This window comes from Furipterus horrens, unplaced genomic scaffold (genome assembly GCF_987537825.1).
Source record: "Furipterus horrens unplaced genomic scaffold, mFurHor1.1.pri manual_scaffold_7, whole genome shotgun sequence".
In the NCBI taxonomy this organism is placed as follows: domain Eukaryota; kingdom Metazoa; phylum Chordata; class Mammalia; order Chiroptera; family Furipteridae; genus Furipterus; species Furipterus horrens.
The window spans coordinates 32,975,623-32,992,673 of record NW_028327177.1 but is presented as its reverse complement, the minus strand read 5'-3'; positions in this window follow the sequence as shown (position 1 = coordinate 32,992,673).

Below are 17,051 nucleotides of genomic sequence, written 5' to 3'. Positions count from 1 at the left end.
ATACCTCTTATATTAGTGGTTGAAAAATGCTTTCATCTTACTAGTTCTTTGAATGTCTAGATAAAGATATAGATTAGATAGATGATATAGAAAGATATATATAAAGATGATATAGAGAGATAGATATAGATATCTCCAGTATTTTTTGTTGTTTTCAGCATGAAGCAATTAACATAAAGAATTTTAAAGATTAATTTGGATATTTAAACTCACTATTCACACTAAATGTTGGACTTTGGACTTTCATATATATTTTTCAATCAATGTTTTTAAGTTCCATGAAAATCTTATTGGCATTTTGGTGGATATTTCACTGATACTCATTATTGATTTTTAGATACCTTATAATAGTAAGTGTTCTTATTCCTGAACATTACTAGTCTTTTTATATCTCATTAACTAAAGTTTCATAATTTTTTCTACTCATAATTTTTATATCATTAACTAAAATTTTATAATCTTTTTTCTACTCAGATTACACCCATTTCTTTCTAGATTTTTTTTTATATTACAGTTTTGTGGTTTTATGAACGTAATTTACTACCTGCTTTTATATTTTCTAATTGCTTACTAATGGTTTCTGGAAAAGCTATTGATTTTTATTGTACATTGCTCTTGTATCTAGCTATTCACCTTGCTTTAATTTGTTAGCTGTTGCAAAAGGTTGTTTGTTGATTAACTTGAAATTTAGAATCATGTACAAATAATGATAGACTGTCTTGGAGTTTGGAATCTTGTATGAATGTATATATCAATGTACATATCATTTTATTTTCATTGTTCTATTAGCTAGGATTGTCAACATAATGTTGAATAATAGCAACAATAAAGAGAATTTTCATCTTGTTATCAATTGTATTTTAATATTTTTTAGTGTTGCACCATTGTGATATGATGTTCACTTAAATCTCTGGTACTTAAGAATCTTCTATTCTAGCTCTCTTTTGTTACATGTTTTTATTGTGAATGAATATTTCTATTAAATGTTTATCATCATTACCAAAATAAACAAGCAACACTTTACTGTTATTGTTATTACCTTAATAGATATTTTAATATAGGGATATACTTTATACTGAAGAAATACTACCCAGTCATGCCTTTTTAAAAATGCTGCTTAATTTTACTTGTTAACATATTATAGTTTTTTGTGTCTATTTTGCAAGTGTAATTGGCATGGCGCGCGCGTGCGTGCATGTGTGTGTGTGTGTGTGTGTGTGTGTGTGTGTGTGTGTGTGTGTGTTATCCTGGAGCAGTTTTGGTAACCTTTGTGTATACTATTTTATGAGTTAGATAGTTTTACCTTATTTTCTTTTCTCTGAGAATCTTTGCAGATGATAGAAAATTGTTTATTGTGTAAAGTCTGCCAGAACTCCCTCTGGGTAAAAATTATCTGGGCTTCCTACTGCTTCAATTTCTTCTGGGGCTAAAGAGTTAATTCAATTGTTCTACCTCCTCTTAAACCCACTTGAAAATTCACATTTTCCTAGAAGCAAATACACATTATTTAGGTTTAAAAATGTATGAGATAAAATTATACATTTTCTCTCAATAGTTTAAATTTTATTCAGTAAATTTGGGTTTCTAATGTGTTTCATGACCATACTTTCCAGGTTTTCTTTACATTTATCTCTCTAAATATCTTGCTTTTGATTTATGTTGATCAACTATAGAAATTTTTTATTGTATTAATATGTTTTAATTTTATTGACTTCAGTTTTTCTAAGTTTTTGTTATTTTTTGTTCTATATTTTAAATTAGTTTTAGTCTTTATTGTTTCCTAAAAATGTATTTGGGTCCATAAATCTTTCTCTGGGTTCTGCCTGGGCACACAGTACACATTTTGATAAATACTGCTTTTTATACTTTAAAAATGGTTTATAATTAAGATTTATTTTCCTCTTAATAAAAAAGGTATTAGAAGCATTTTCTTTCATTGATAGTTTTATAGATTTTCAGAGGGCCTGGAGGGGGAGCTAGTATTTGTGGTTAATATCTTATTTCCTTGCAATGCCTTCAGTGAATATGGCTTCTATAATATCAAATTTGGGGCAGCATTTTTTTGACATTTATTTTGTGGTTTAGTACATGAAAATTATTTTTTATTTTGGTGCCCTATTTGTGTTTAAATCCTCCTCTGAATACAAACTTCTATAAAAATATATGTTAATTTACTAGATCAAGTTTGTTAATTGTGTTATACAAATATTTTGTATTCTTAGTTTTATATCTCCAAGTCAAAAAATCAAACGTTTCTAAAGTATTAACATTTATAACTATAAATGTGGATGTATTAAATTTTTAAATATATTTTATCAGTGTCACTTTATATTTTATATATTGATTGGTACATAAAGAGCCTTTATTGTTCTATATAGCTAAAATTCTTATAATATACTAAGTTAGTATAAAATATTTCTCCCCCACCCTACCTAATGCTCATTACCTTATTTTCTATTTGGTCGAATATTACTATTACTATTACCTTTTCCTTAACAAGTTCTATTTGTTTTCTGGGTTTTTTGTTTGTTTTTTGTATTTTTTTCTCCAACATTTCTGTCACTTTGTTTCAGGTGAGCTCTCTTACTTCCATTGAATGAAGTCCACTTTGGGTCTTTTAAAATTGTAATAGTTTCTAGACCAAAATGGGATATACTTGTTTTCCAGTGCAATCATGAATATTTTTTAAAAGTTTTTACTGTAATCTTCAAGAAATTGAAAGAGAAGAATAGGATGCAGCATCTACTTATTGCCATTTTGATCCTAGTGTATTATAGTATTTTTTTTTCTCATGCAGATATAATGTATCTACAGCCTCCCACTAAGAATATTGTTCTGTAGAGTGATACCACCAGGTCATAGGTCCCCTTTGCTTGGGACATGCCTCCCATTGGGAATCCCTCCTGTATTATAGTATTTTTAAGCTCTGTAGCTTTTCATGACATCTCAAAGGCATTATTTTTCTTATGAAAATAAAATTTATTTTATAATACAGAATGTAAAGTCCCATTTTTAAGATATCTAGAGTTAAGTAAATAAGATTTTTTACTTATATATGAATCTTAGAAAAATAAATGGTGACAAAATAAGTATATTTAAAATTAGCAGTAAAATTATACTTTAAATATCAATGAGAACTATTATATTCTTTTCTCCATAAAGCCAACTGTCTTCTGTTATGCTTCCTGAAGAGAGTCACATTATAAGCCCAGAAATAGGATGAAGTTGTGATGGAACATTGAGGATCTTCCCACTAGTTGGTGGTGGGGGTAGAGGGGATAGTGCCTAATGAAAATAATAAGAGAAAGGTGGACCTTATTACAATCCATTTGGAAGAATTTGGGGCCCTTTCAGAATTGAATTTAAATGTTAAATCTATCCAGTTTCTATGTGATAGTTTGGGCAAGTTACTTAATGTCCCTGCACCTTAGAGTTCTCATCCATAAAATTAAGATAATAATATCCAGTCCACAGTGCTGTTGTAAAAATTATGTATGATAATGTTTGAAAAGTTATAAAATTTATAAAAGTTATAAATGAATTTTAGATGGTGTTTGAAAAGTTATTAAAGAGTTATAATAAATAAATGTTATTTAAAAAGCTATAAAATGTTATAACTGTTTAATAAAAGATTTAAATTATATATGATGTTTGAAAAGTTTGAAGTAAATTATATATGATAATGTTTGAAAAGTTATAGTTAAAAATAAATGTTATAAATGATACTATATTTCAATTTACTCTAAATTATTTTTATTTACTCTGTAAATTGGACTAAAGAGAGGAGCAGGGTTACAATCTATATGCTGAAACATTACTAATGTCTTCAGACTACTCTACTGGAAGTGAGGCCACAGCAGACACAAAGTAGAGGCAGAAAAGAATTGAGAGGACGGAACTTCAGCTTAAGTGAAAACAAAATATTTTGCAACTGTTCCTATGCATAGAGTAGCTTAATTGTTATGAGAAACAAGTGTCTAATTGTAGGGGTTTAGCATAGTAAAAGTTTATTTCCTGCTGACTTCGTTTTTTGTACAGAAAGTCTGTGTGGTCTTTGTTCCAGTCAGTGAGTCAGGCTTCTTTTATCTAGAGGTTCCAGTGTTCATAGCACCTGAAGGATCTTAGGTGAATACAATGCCTATGGAAATAAAAGAGAATAAGAATAGGGAGTCACATGGATGGATTTTTAGGGACCATGCATAGAAAAAGCAGTATGCATAATTTCCAAAGTTTTCATATTGCATTGGCCAAAAATTAGTCACCTGGTCATACTTACTGGAAGAGGGGAAGGTTGGAAATATAATCCGTGTGCCAACATTAAAAGAAAATAGTTTGATAAATATATAGGATTGTTTCTGCCACAAATATCATTTGGTCAGATGCCAGAATAAAGACAAGAAGTCCACTAATCTTTTTTGTATTTCCTCACCTAAGTTTTTTCAAGCTCCTCTTTTATGATCTTCAAAAAACTCAATTTTTGCTTAAACTGAAGAATGAAAATGAGAATATTTTATGATTTGCTAATTAGCTCAGCTCAGCATATCTTTGTTTAGTTCTGGATTCTTATGCCTAGCTGTAAAGTTCAATCACTCAACCACTCCAAATTTCAGGAACCTGAAAAATGTCTATCTAAGTTACAGAAATAGAAAGTTAAATTAAGTAAATACATGAAAATGTATTTATAAATTAAGAAGCATGAGTATTATTTGTACTAATGAAAATATGACTGAAAATTACTATAACCATGATTTGTCATTCCATTACCACTCTGTCTTGTCTTCATCAAGTCCATTAGCATCCTGTACAAACTCTGTTGTTTAAATGTTAGGTGTATATTTGAATTTTACATGTGTTATGCAGCTGGAATTTACATCTACTTAATACTTTCTTATATTGACAGGGTTCAAATAAGCAATGACATAAAAAAAAATGAAGTCATCACAGGGAAAATGATACTACCATTACATATGAACCAAGGATTTAGAAGACGATGATTCAGATGAGATAAAGGGAGAAAGAAGCTTTTAAAGGTCAAGCTTGGCAGGATCTAAAAGAAGAGAATTCAGTTGGTTTTCAACATCGTATTTGATATCAGAATTAAAAAGAAACCTAAATATATGGTCTAAGTTAATTCTTCATCAAAGAATTGAAAAGAGGAACTTAATTCCTTAGTTCTCCTTTTATTATTGTAGACATTAGTTTACCTTTTAACACATATTTCCTTTGTAATAAATTATTACTTATTTAACATTCACAACCCTAGCTTTAATCATCTAAATGGATACTTAAGATTAAGTAGTTTTTCATGCAAATTAGAAGATGTGCCAGATGTATAAAGGCCCAAGTTATCATTTGTATGTAGGCTAGAACATGATTATTTCTTTTCTGGCTCCCCTCTTACTGCCATTTTGCCTTTCCCTCTCTTTTTCTACATTTACTTTATTATTTTTCCACAAGTTTTTTTTTACACTGTATATATTTTATATGTTTATTCAATAAAATCTGGAAACCACAAAAAGGAAAACTGAGCTAACTTCCATGTAAGAATAACTGAGTTATTCTGCCAATTATCATGACAAATTTCTGTCAACCTCTCATGTGTCCAAAAATTAATAAATACACTGTCTTAACATTTTTCTAGACATGAAGTTAGAGACTAATACACATATATTTCAGTTTCATTTTCTTTTCCAAAGTTGATTGACGCTTTGATTTTGAATGATCATTATTGTTTTCCAAACTTGTATGAGATATTTTCTTAAACAAATGGCTTTTTTGGGGGGGGTGGGGGGCTTAAATTGGAGTTGAAGTGTTTATGTCTGTGTGTGTGAGAGGATGTCTGTACAATAAATGCTCATTGCAAATTTTGCTAATGACCATGAAATCTTCACTCCTCATGAACTCTCCATTTCTTATATATCCTACCCCTTGTTCCTTCTTCCACTTTTTTATATTTCCTAACAATGCCTATAATACACTATGTAGTAGGTGAAATTCAATGACTCTACCTGTTCCTGATGCAAAACAACAACAACAAAAAACAAACAAACAAAAAAAAAAAAACATGAAGGATAGCTTAACTTAAGAGACATTAGAGCAGATTTGCATTCACTGTATTTTCAGGTATCATTTACTGTGGGCTGGTTTAGCTCAGTGGATTGAGCATCGGCCTGCGAGCTAAGTGTCGCTGGTTCGATCTTCCAGTCAGGGTACATCAGAGAAGGAAAACTCTGATTCCAAAAAACCTCCACTGCCTTGCGGCATACCTCTTCAGGGGAAAGGCTAAGGGAGTAAACCCCGACAGAAAATCCGGAGCCGGAGTCCCTAAGGCGGTTTGACGTTGTAGTCAACACCGGCAACTCCTGCGGCGCACCTGAAGCCAAGCTGTATTGACTCCGTCTTTCCCTTGGACCCTTCAGCTGCGAAGAGAGGGGGGGTCTGCTGCATGGGCAACAGCAGACCCTCCATATTACCCTGCCCAGGCTCTGTAGCTTCAGCGTCATCGCAAGATGTCGATTCAACACGGGAGGAGACAGATACCATGTCACTCCCGAGTCGGACTGCACAGCCATTCTCGGCGGTGCAGATAGACTCTTAAGAAGCTACACCATCGTCTCTCGAGACGGACGGCTGCCGACGACGATTTACTGTGGGAAGCTAAAGATATACTTACTCTTTGTTCATGTCATAAAGTCCTCCAATGTTTCCCCAGACCTTTAAAAGGTCAGTTAAATGGGACCAAAAACATGTCTGTTAACTGAGGAAAATGTAAAATGAGTTTGTTCTCTCTGTTGTTAAGGAACTGAGTAACACAGTCCATGCCCGAGCTCTGGCCAATAAGAAGTCACATAATGTAGCCATTAGCATAATCCAGGTGCTAATCCTTTATATATACAAAATAATAAATTTTATTTGTCAAATTACCAAAATTAAAAACAACCCAATGTTTTTTTGTTTTTTTTTTTTTTATGGTGAATAATTTAATTGTGAAGAGTACCAGATGCTTTTTTTCTATTTGGCTAGCACATTTTCTTCTCTGTTAAGTGAGAAGTCAAATTACTGGAAAGGTGTTTGTGGCCTTTAATTTAGCCACTGCAGCTAGTTCAGTGATTTAAATGTACAACAGGATTAGACTGGGGATAAAATACATGTTTGTGTATACCATAGATTACATAGTATAAATTATCAGGGCAACCTTTCCTGCAAGTTCTTGAAAAGCAGCACACTCTTCCTGAATATCAACTGCAATAGTGTTTTTTTTCATACAGTTTTGTGGCTAACTATCAGGCAAAGACTGTGTCTGAAATTTTTATTAGAATCTTTAAAGATTTCTTTCTCTAGAGACAAAATACAGCTACTTAGGAAAACAGTTGAACCCATAGTAGTAAAATTAGCAACTGTATTAATAAGAATGAACAGGAATAGTTTATAGAAATAAACAGAAATAGACTTCTCAACTAATCTTCAACTATTAATAAACAAATCTAACATAACATGAGAATTTTATTTATTTATTTTTAAAAATTGTGTTTCCATACTTTACATTTTCTTTTGTTCACTTTCCTACATGTGAAGTCTTTTTTGAGGGGGGGGGGCAGTGTTTGCTGGCTCATTTATTTATTTATTTTGCTTTCATTTTTTATTTTTTGTCCCCACTAAAATATTTTCTTTGTTTGTTTTTCTATTACAGTTGTCCCACTTTTTTCCCCATTGCTCCCCCCACCCTGTGCACCCCTTCTCCCACAGTCAATCCTATCCCATTGTCCATGTCCCTGGTTCATTTATACATATTCTTTGTCTAGGCCCTTCCCCTTCTTATGCCCCTTCTTTACTCAGAGTTTAATTAGAATATAGTATTCCCTCATTTATTACGGGTATTACATTCTAGACACCCCCCACGATAGGTGAAAATCTGTGAAGAAGGAACCTTACATTTATTTTAGTATTTATACATATTTTAAGGCTTTATAAACCCTTCCCACACACTTATAAACCACTCCCAGTCCCTTATTAACCTTTTCCACACTTTTATAAACACTACTTATGTTCTTAAAGATATTCTACACTCTTAAACCTATGTAACTGTAACAACATACGTATACAGTACTGCAAAATCCGGCAATATAGTGAAAAATCCGTGATAAATAATTAAATATAATTTTTTTTTAAATCCCACAATACAGTGAGGCTGCGATAAGTGAACCGCTATATAGAAAGGGACTACTGTACACATTTCTAACTCATTCTCTGAGAGTCCCATAACTCCTTAAGTCAGCGGTTCTCAACCTGTGGGTCGCAACTCCTTTGGGGGTCAAACAACCCTTTCACAGGGGTCGCCTAAGACCATTGGAAAACACGTATATAATTACATATTGTTTTTGTGATTAATCACTATGCTTTAATTATGTTCAATTTGTAACAATGAAAATACATCCTGCATATCAGATATTTATATTATGATTAATAACTAACAAAATTACAGTTATGAAGTAGCAATGAAAATAATTTTATGGTTGGGGATCACCACAACATGAGGAACTGTATTAAAGGGTCATGGCATTAGGAAGGCTGAGAACCACTGCCTTAAGTAATCCTGGAACTACAGAACATATGAGAACTAGAAGTTTTTCCGTTTATTATTAGTTGAAATCACTGCTCAAGGCTTTATCTCCCACATAGTTCTACTTTCCTATTTTATACATGGAAGAAAGAATAACAATAAAATCTGTGTCATTGTATTTTTCTAAACTGTTAATAAATTATTTTTAGGAGATAAGTGGAATAGTACCCTACTATTTCCTTTTCCCTTTTTTGCTATTCTTGCCTGGTAGATGACCATTTTTTTCACAATGAATTATAGTGGATACTTTGTCACCAATCATTAAGTAATGATGTTTGTATGAATATTCATGCTAGAGAAGCCAAACCTTTGCTCTATAGTGGTTCTTTGCCAAATGTAGAAATTAGAGGTTTGGGTGTGGACATACAGAGATTTATATATCCATGAAGGAAAATAACAGGATGGAATCTAAAGATTATAGTTAATTGTCCTTTAATAATTTGAAAATAAAGAAATTATGCTTTGAAAGTCAAATTAATTACAAATCAGGTTATGATATATGAGCTGGTTCCCCAGATGTATGTCCATCAGGAGAGAATGGAATGGCCAACTAAAAAGTTGTATGTCTCATTGTAATTTTTTCCCAGGTGATTTTTTTTTATTTTTTATTTTTTATTATTATTTAATCCCAGTTATACCCTCTTTCACTTCCACCACCCCCTACCCTCCCACAATCATCACACTGCTGTCCATATCCATGAGTCCTTTTCCCTTTTTCTCGATCCCTCCACTCCCCAATCCCCCACCCAGCCCAGAGTTGTCGGCCTGCTCTCTATGAATCTGTCTCTATTTTGCTTGTTAGTTCACCTTGTTCATTAGGTTACACATATGAGTGAAGTCATATGGTATTTGGCTGAATAGTATTCCATTGTGTAAAAGCACCATCGCTGTTTCATGCACTCATCGACTGATGGACACTTGGTCTCTTTCCAGATCTTGGTGATTGTAAATAATACTGCCATGGACATAGGGGGCCTTATGTTCTTTCAAATTAGTGTCTTGGGTTACTTCAGATATATTCCCAGAAGTGGGATCACTGAGTCAAAAGGCAGATCTATTTTTAAATTTTTGAGTTATCTCCATACTGCTTTCCACAGAGGTTGCATCAGGCTGCATTCCCATTAACAGTGCAAAAGGGGTCTCCTTTCTCTACATCCTCACCAGCACTTGTTGTTTCTTGATTTATTAATGATGGCCATTCTGACAGGTGTGAAGTGGTATCTCATTGTGGTTTTAATTTGCATTTCTCTGATGATTAGTGATGTTGAGCATCTTTCACATGTATTGGCCATCTGTATGTTGTCTTTGGAGAAGTCTTTATTCAGGTCCTTGGTCTTTCAGAATTTTCCATTTGATATTATATGTATCAACCTTCTTGAGTCTAATAAAATCTGGAACACTAAAAAGTGACTTTTCTTTTTTAGTTGCAACGGTAAGCAATGTAACAAATTCAGGAAAATAATATCATCATAAAAGCCTCTAGAAACAATAGCAGCTAGCTTACTATGGTGACATGCTAGTGAAAAGGTCCTACTACCTCTACTTTGTGGTACAATGACTGATATTTTTAAAAGAGGCTCTTAAATATAAAATTGTAAACAGATATCATAAGCTTTCTAGATTCTCCAAAGGATTTACTGTGTTCCTTAAAAACTAACAAAAAAAATTAGTTATCCTCCAGAGAATGTGAACTCCATAAATAATAATTTAATGTATAGGCTTATATGTGTGTGTATATCATTTGGTTTTACATGATAAGTATTTGAGCTTCTACATAATTAGCACAAGCATAGAATGAATAGGTACTATTATTGTCTTTCAGTAACAGCAGTCTAAAGAAGCAGCTTAGTTTATGGTGAGCTATTACCAGAAGTAATTACTTGACACAGTTAATAACAATCAAAATTATAGGAGGTAAATATATGATTCATCAGAATAAATGAAAATCATAATTTTCTAAAACCAATGATTAGGAAAATTATCTATACTAAATGCAAAGACTTTCACAATATGTACTTATTAAAGTATTATTTTTAAAGACTATTTAAAACATGGAGATGACTTCTCAAGTGACAAATCAGGCTAACTAAAACCCTGGCTGCGGTGGCTCAGTGGATTGAGCGTCGGCCTGCAAGCCAAGTGTTGCTGGTTCAATTCCCAGGCAGGGCACATGACTAGGTTGCACTCCAGGTCCCCAGTTGGGGGCACAAATTTCTCCTTTCCCCTCTCTCTAAAAATAAATAAACAAACAAAAATTTTTTTTTAAATCAGGCTAACTATATTTACTATCATCTCAATATTGATATTTATCGATACAGATACAAACATAGATATGATATATGGTTCTCAGTTTTTCCTTTCATGACATACTGGGAATTTTTATTTTTACCTCATACTTATTTATATTTTCTAAAATTATTACATCCCAAAAGGTGTATTTATATTCTTTTTATTCTTTATTCTTTTTATTCCCTTAGGAGGAAGGAGAGAGGAAGAAAATTATGTGTGTTTGTGTAGGTAAATGGTTGTATAAATTCCATGGTAGCTTTTCTGGCATTTAAATAAAAAAGGACATTAGATTAATTGGTAACATTTAATTTTTTCTTTCATACCAGAAAACAAAAAGTCAGCTTTATTTTCAGTTGTTAAAATTTGCTCAATGATTTAAATTATCTCAAAGTATTCTGTTCCAGATAGGCTCTGTTCTACTTAATCTTCAACATTTACTTGGGTAACATTTAATAATAAATAGGTACTCTCAAACACGATCTGTTCCCAAAAGCTTTCCAAAATCCCCAGTTCAGCCCATGTATTAGTTCTCTATTTTAATTACAACAAAAGAAATTTCTCTCCGAACATTCAGTAAATTTTATTTACCATAAATTTCTCAATATCAAGGATTATATCTTATTCAATTTTTTATACCATGTAATATTATATGATGAATTTCTTTCAAAGTGACTATTATTAAAATGTCTACCCCCCTCCCCCAATTTGTAATTTTAGTTCCATTTAAACCAAGATACAGTGGTGATTTATTAACTCCTGGCAGTGGGCATACAAAAACTATTCTAAATTTTATTCTGAAAAGTAAAAAGCAAGAAGAACTAAGAAAATTAATGCACTAGAGAGGTAAAATATATGGACAAATCAGTGAAAGAGAATAGACAATTCATAAACAAATGGCTTAGCCATAAGGACTTCATTTAATACGTTATAAAGATAATATTGTATGTCAGGAATGAAAGAATTAGTCTATAAAATGTTTCTATTTTAAATAATTAATTTAGATCTATGAGTCATCTGAAAAATAAATTCCAGGTATATCAAAAGTTAAAACTTAGCAATAGAAGAAATTATGATTATCTAGAATAAAATATAGTACAATACCTGAATAATCAGAACAATTTAAGCCTAAAAGTAAGTGAAGATACCATCAAGAAAGATATATACTTGTAACATTAGCTACTCTTGTATTAAAGATATAATCCAAAGCTATTTAAATTATTCAGGCCACAGAAAAAAGATGAAAAATCCCTCATTGACATAATTCTTAAATTTGATCCTTATAAGACAAACAAAAATGTAGACCAATTTTACTTATAAAGCTGTAATTTAAGAATACTAGCAAATTGAATCTAGCCCATTAAAAATAATCATACATTATCACAAAACATGGTTTATGTTAGGAAAGTTACAAAGAGCTTATATCCATAAATAAAATTAATCTTGTTAATGGATTAAAAGAGGAAATCATTATGAATATATAATTGCATGCTTTAAAATTTTTGATAAAATTTAGCTGCCTTCTTAATTTTTAAAATCTGAAATTGAAAAAATAAATATAAAAAAGGAAGACTTCTTTCCATCAATATTAACACTCATTCAAAAATGAGACTCTCTATTCTAAAATTAGTAACAAAATAGGTATTCTTCTTACTACTATTATTTTTAGCTTACCCACAACATTGTTCGTGAACCTTTATGATTTATTATCATCAGCACTTAAAACTATATAACACCCTGTATATTTTACTTATTTTTGTAGTTTATTGTCTGTCCTACTGACCTCCAAAATGTAAACTCCATAAGGAAGAGTTTTTGTTTTGTTCTCTGGTATATACTATAGAGCAGGGGTCCCCAATCCCTGAGCGGTCCATGGCCTGTTAGGAACTGGGCCCAAGCAAAGCCTGCCTGAGCTCCACCTCCTGTCTTCCCCTCCCAACAGCCTCCAGAAAACCGGATCTTAGTACCAAAAAGGTTGGGGATCACTGCTCTAGAGCTTGAACAGTGCCCGGAATAGAAAGTATGTAAGCAGCCCTGACTGGTGTGGCTCAGTTGGTTGGGCATCCTCATGTAAAGTGAAAGATCCATGGTCCCAAATTCTGGTCAGGGCACATGCCTGGGTTTTGGTTTTCATTCCTCATCAGAAAGATCAATGTTTCTCTTTCTCATTGATAGTTTTCTCCCTTTCTCCCTCCCTTCCATTCTCTCTAAAAATAAATACAACCTTTAAGGAAAAAGAATTAAGTAAGTAGAAAAATTAACTAAAGAATTTGATTTAAGTAACTTATTCCATTTTCCTTTTTTCTAATTTTTATATATTGATTTGAGAGAGAGAGAGAGAGAGAGAAACATCAATTTGTTATTTCACATAGGCTGGTGCTTCTGTGATCCTCTCATTCATGTTTCTCAATTCTATGACCCAGCAATAAATTTAATCTTTATGGGTTATGTTAATCAGTCAGTTTCTGTTGCTTGATAGCAATACATCCTACAAGTTGTAATAAATAAAATTTAATTTTAATGTTTTTCTCTAATTTATAACCCAATGATATAAACAGATCTTTTGCAAAGGTGACCCCTCCCACAAAATATAGAGAAACCACAAAGAGAAAGTGTAAGCATCACAGCAAAAATAGCATCAATATTAGTACCATAATTAACTAAAATTTTTAGAGAAGCAGATATTCTGGTTAATTTAATTTTGTTATTGACAACTATAAAAGACGTTTCCAACATTTTGAGAAAAATCTTTATGAAATATATTTCATTTTATTGTTTTAATAAGCAATGTTAAGAGCCTAATTTATGGTTTCTTTAGTAATTCTAGTTGTATGTTTCAGTCCTATCTTGTTATGATCAATACTGTATATTGTTATACCAGTATTTTATTTTTAACCTATGGTTTTATGAATTTCCCTTTTGTGAACTAAATTATTGAGATATTAGTATTTTTTTAAATTAGTTATTATAAGTTATTTATTAATGTGCTAATAGTGTGGCAATTTTCCCATTATTTGTTGCTTGTCTTTTCATTCCCTAATTTTTTAAACAATCGAGAGGTTTTTCTTTAAAAAAAAATAAACTTTTACACAGTCAAATGTACTCGTATGTTAACTTAGTTAATTATCACAGCAATTCCATGAGGTAGACATATGTTACAGATGAGAAAACCTAAGCACAGAAAAGTTGAACAGCATATTTAAGTTCATTTGAGTGTGATGCCTTTTTTATTGGTTGATATTAAGTACACTTTTCAATTTATTTTATGATTGTTGACCTACCCATGCTTTCTTCCTCTTGGGTTGATATTATTAACTTAAATTTTGGTAGAAAAACATCCATTTCCACCAATTTTTCAAAATTTTGCCAAAAGTGCAATTTTTTTCTTTTTCTATCTTTTATTATCTATATAGTTCTGATTATGTTTTTAATATTATTCAGATTATATGTTTTTTTACCCTCATAACTATGTCTTTAATCGGGCTCATAAGGGAATATAACTATTTTATTGGTCTTTCTATAAAAGTTTCTATTTTTAAAAATTTTATTTATCTCTGCCTAGTTTTCTAATTTCAATTTCCTACTGTTTTTAATTTCCTAAGGTGAATGTTATATTCCTTTATTTTATCTTCTTTTTATTAATATTAAAGGCTTTTTAAAGCAATAAAAATTTTTCCTGTACTTTCACTTTCAAATTTTTTGTGTCTTTGGGTATCAAGCGAATGAATGGCTGCTCTTCTTTCATTTATATATCCATGGTATCTATTGGCTCACTCCTTTGTTTTCACCTTTTTTTTTTTAATCCCTCTGTTTCAATTGCTTCATTAAAAATAATTACAAAACATGTTTTCCCTCCCAGGCTGATATTTAAAGGAACAAATATTTACTTTATTGCTTCTTTTCCTTCCTTTTTCTTTTATTTTTTCCTATATTATTTGTAATATTTACATGTTGTTATTTTAGTCCATAGGGGTCACCTATTTGAAAAGTTCTGTTTGGTTTCTTTAAGGGCACAAATATTTTTCCTTCATCTACTCAGGTCTTCATTCAACTCTACCAGCTAGGTCAGGTTTCCCGAATTATTCATGTGATAGAAAATCTAAGTACTGTACATTGTTGCAGCTCTGTCAAGCTACTTGTCCTGTCTTCTGCACTTCAGAAAAAAACTTAACTGGTAGGTTATTGGGAATATGGGTGTCCTAAACTTGAATTGAGAATGTCATTTTCTCAGAACCTCCCTGAATGGCCTTATAACAATATAAATCAGATTATGTCATTTCCTTCTTCAATGACTTTCCATAGCACTTGAAATTAAATATAAAGTCCTTTCCAGAGTCTGAAGAGCTTACCTAATCTAGATGCTGTCTACGTCACCAACTTTAGCATGTACCACACTCTACTTTTGTCTTTCTGTTCTATTTTTTATTCTCCCTAAACTCTTTAAAATTTCTGGTCCATTTATTATACCCTTAATTATTTTCAAGTTCTTGTGGCATTTTCATTTTATATTTTTTGTTGCATCAATAAATTTAGGAGGTAAATTAAGGGTTAGGCTTCTACCTTGAACCAGAAATCAAGACCTGTTTGTAGGTTTAACTCCATGTCGTGTCCTTTATGTGCTATAATAGTAATATATGAGGAGTTGTGTGGGGCATTAAGGAGCAAGTGGCTATTTGTATGTGGAGTAAATGGTTGATAAAAATAGTTCACAAAAAAGATAACAATATTCATAAACTGTTATCATCTTGACATTAAGAACTGTATCCATTCTTCTCTGAGTCATCTCAATACTGGTTATTTATTTATTTATTGTTAAATTTTATTTTTATTGTTTTTCTATTACAATTATCCCACTTTTTCCCTCATTGCTACCCCTGACCCACCCTACCCCTTCTCCCACAGTCAATCCCCACCCTGTTGTCCGTGTTCATGGGTTATTTATATTAGTTCCTTTACTAAACCCTTCCCCTACTTACCCCCTTCCCTCCCCCCCCGATAACTGTTACTCTGATCCTTGTTCAATTTTATTCATTTGTTTGTATTGTTTATTAGTCTCCTGTATCAGGTGATATCATATGGTACTTTTCTTTCATTGCCTGGCTTATTTCACTAAACATAGTGGTAATTACATATTAAATAGTGAATTAAGTGAGATGCTGACCCCTCTTAAATTCTTGGAAGCTTCTACTTTTGTTTTATTACTAAATTTATAAGAGCTTGAACCACAAACCACTTTTATTTTTAAGTATTTTATGAAGAAGCCTTTGTGAATTTGCACAGATAGGTCTATGATTAAAAACAGAGTTGATATTGAGAGCTAAGTTAATCTTCAGAAGTGATTAACTGAAATTTTAACTATCAAGAGAAAATGTTGGTAGAAGAAATGGAGAAATGGGAGAATCACCTCAGTAGAGATTAGAGGCAAGTATAGTAGTCCCTCTCTATATCCCGGTTCACTTATTGTGGTCTCACTCTATCGCGGGATTTTAAAAAAATTATATTTAATTATTTATCACAGATTTTTCACTATATCACGGGATTTTGCAGTACTGTATATGTATGTTGTTAAAGTTATGTAGGTTTAAGAGTGCAGAATATGTTTAAGAAGATAAGTAGTGTTTATAAAAGTGTAGAAAAGGTTAATAAGGGACTGGGAACAGTTTATAAGTGTGTAGGAAGGGTTTATAAAGCCTTAAATATATATATATATATGTATATATATATATATATATATAAATACTAAAATAAATGTAAGGTTCCTACTTTGCGGATTTTCACCTATCACGGTGGGGTCTAGAATGTAATGCCTACAATAAGTAAGGGGATACTGTAATAAATATGGATAAAGAATGAGGCCTACAAACACTGGTGTCCACTAAGAAAGTCCTTGGGTTGAGGATAATTAGGTAATTTAAAAACGACCTATATTCAATTATATTGTTTCTCTTTCAGTGCTATGGTGTAACCCCCCTTTTCATCTACAGATTTTCAATAGAAGATGTTACAAATACCACTTTTTGCTTGTAATGAATTAAAGAATAGTTGAGCAGAGAGAAACTAAGAAAGGAGGATCACATGAAGTGAGACAGTGGAACGAGAAACTATATACAAACTGGCACTAGAAATTCAGATTGTGCCAAGGAGC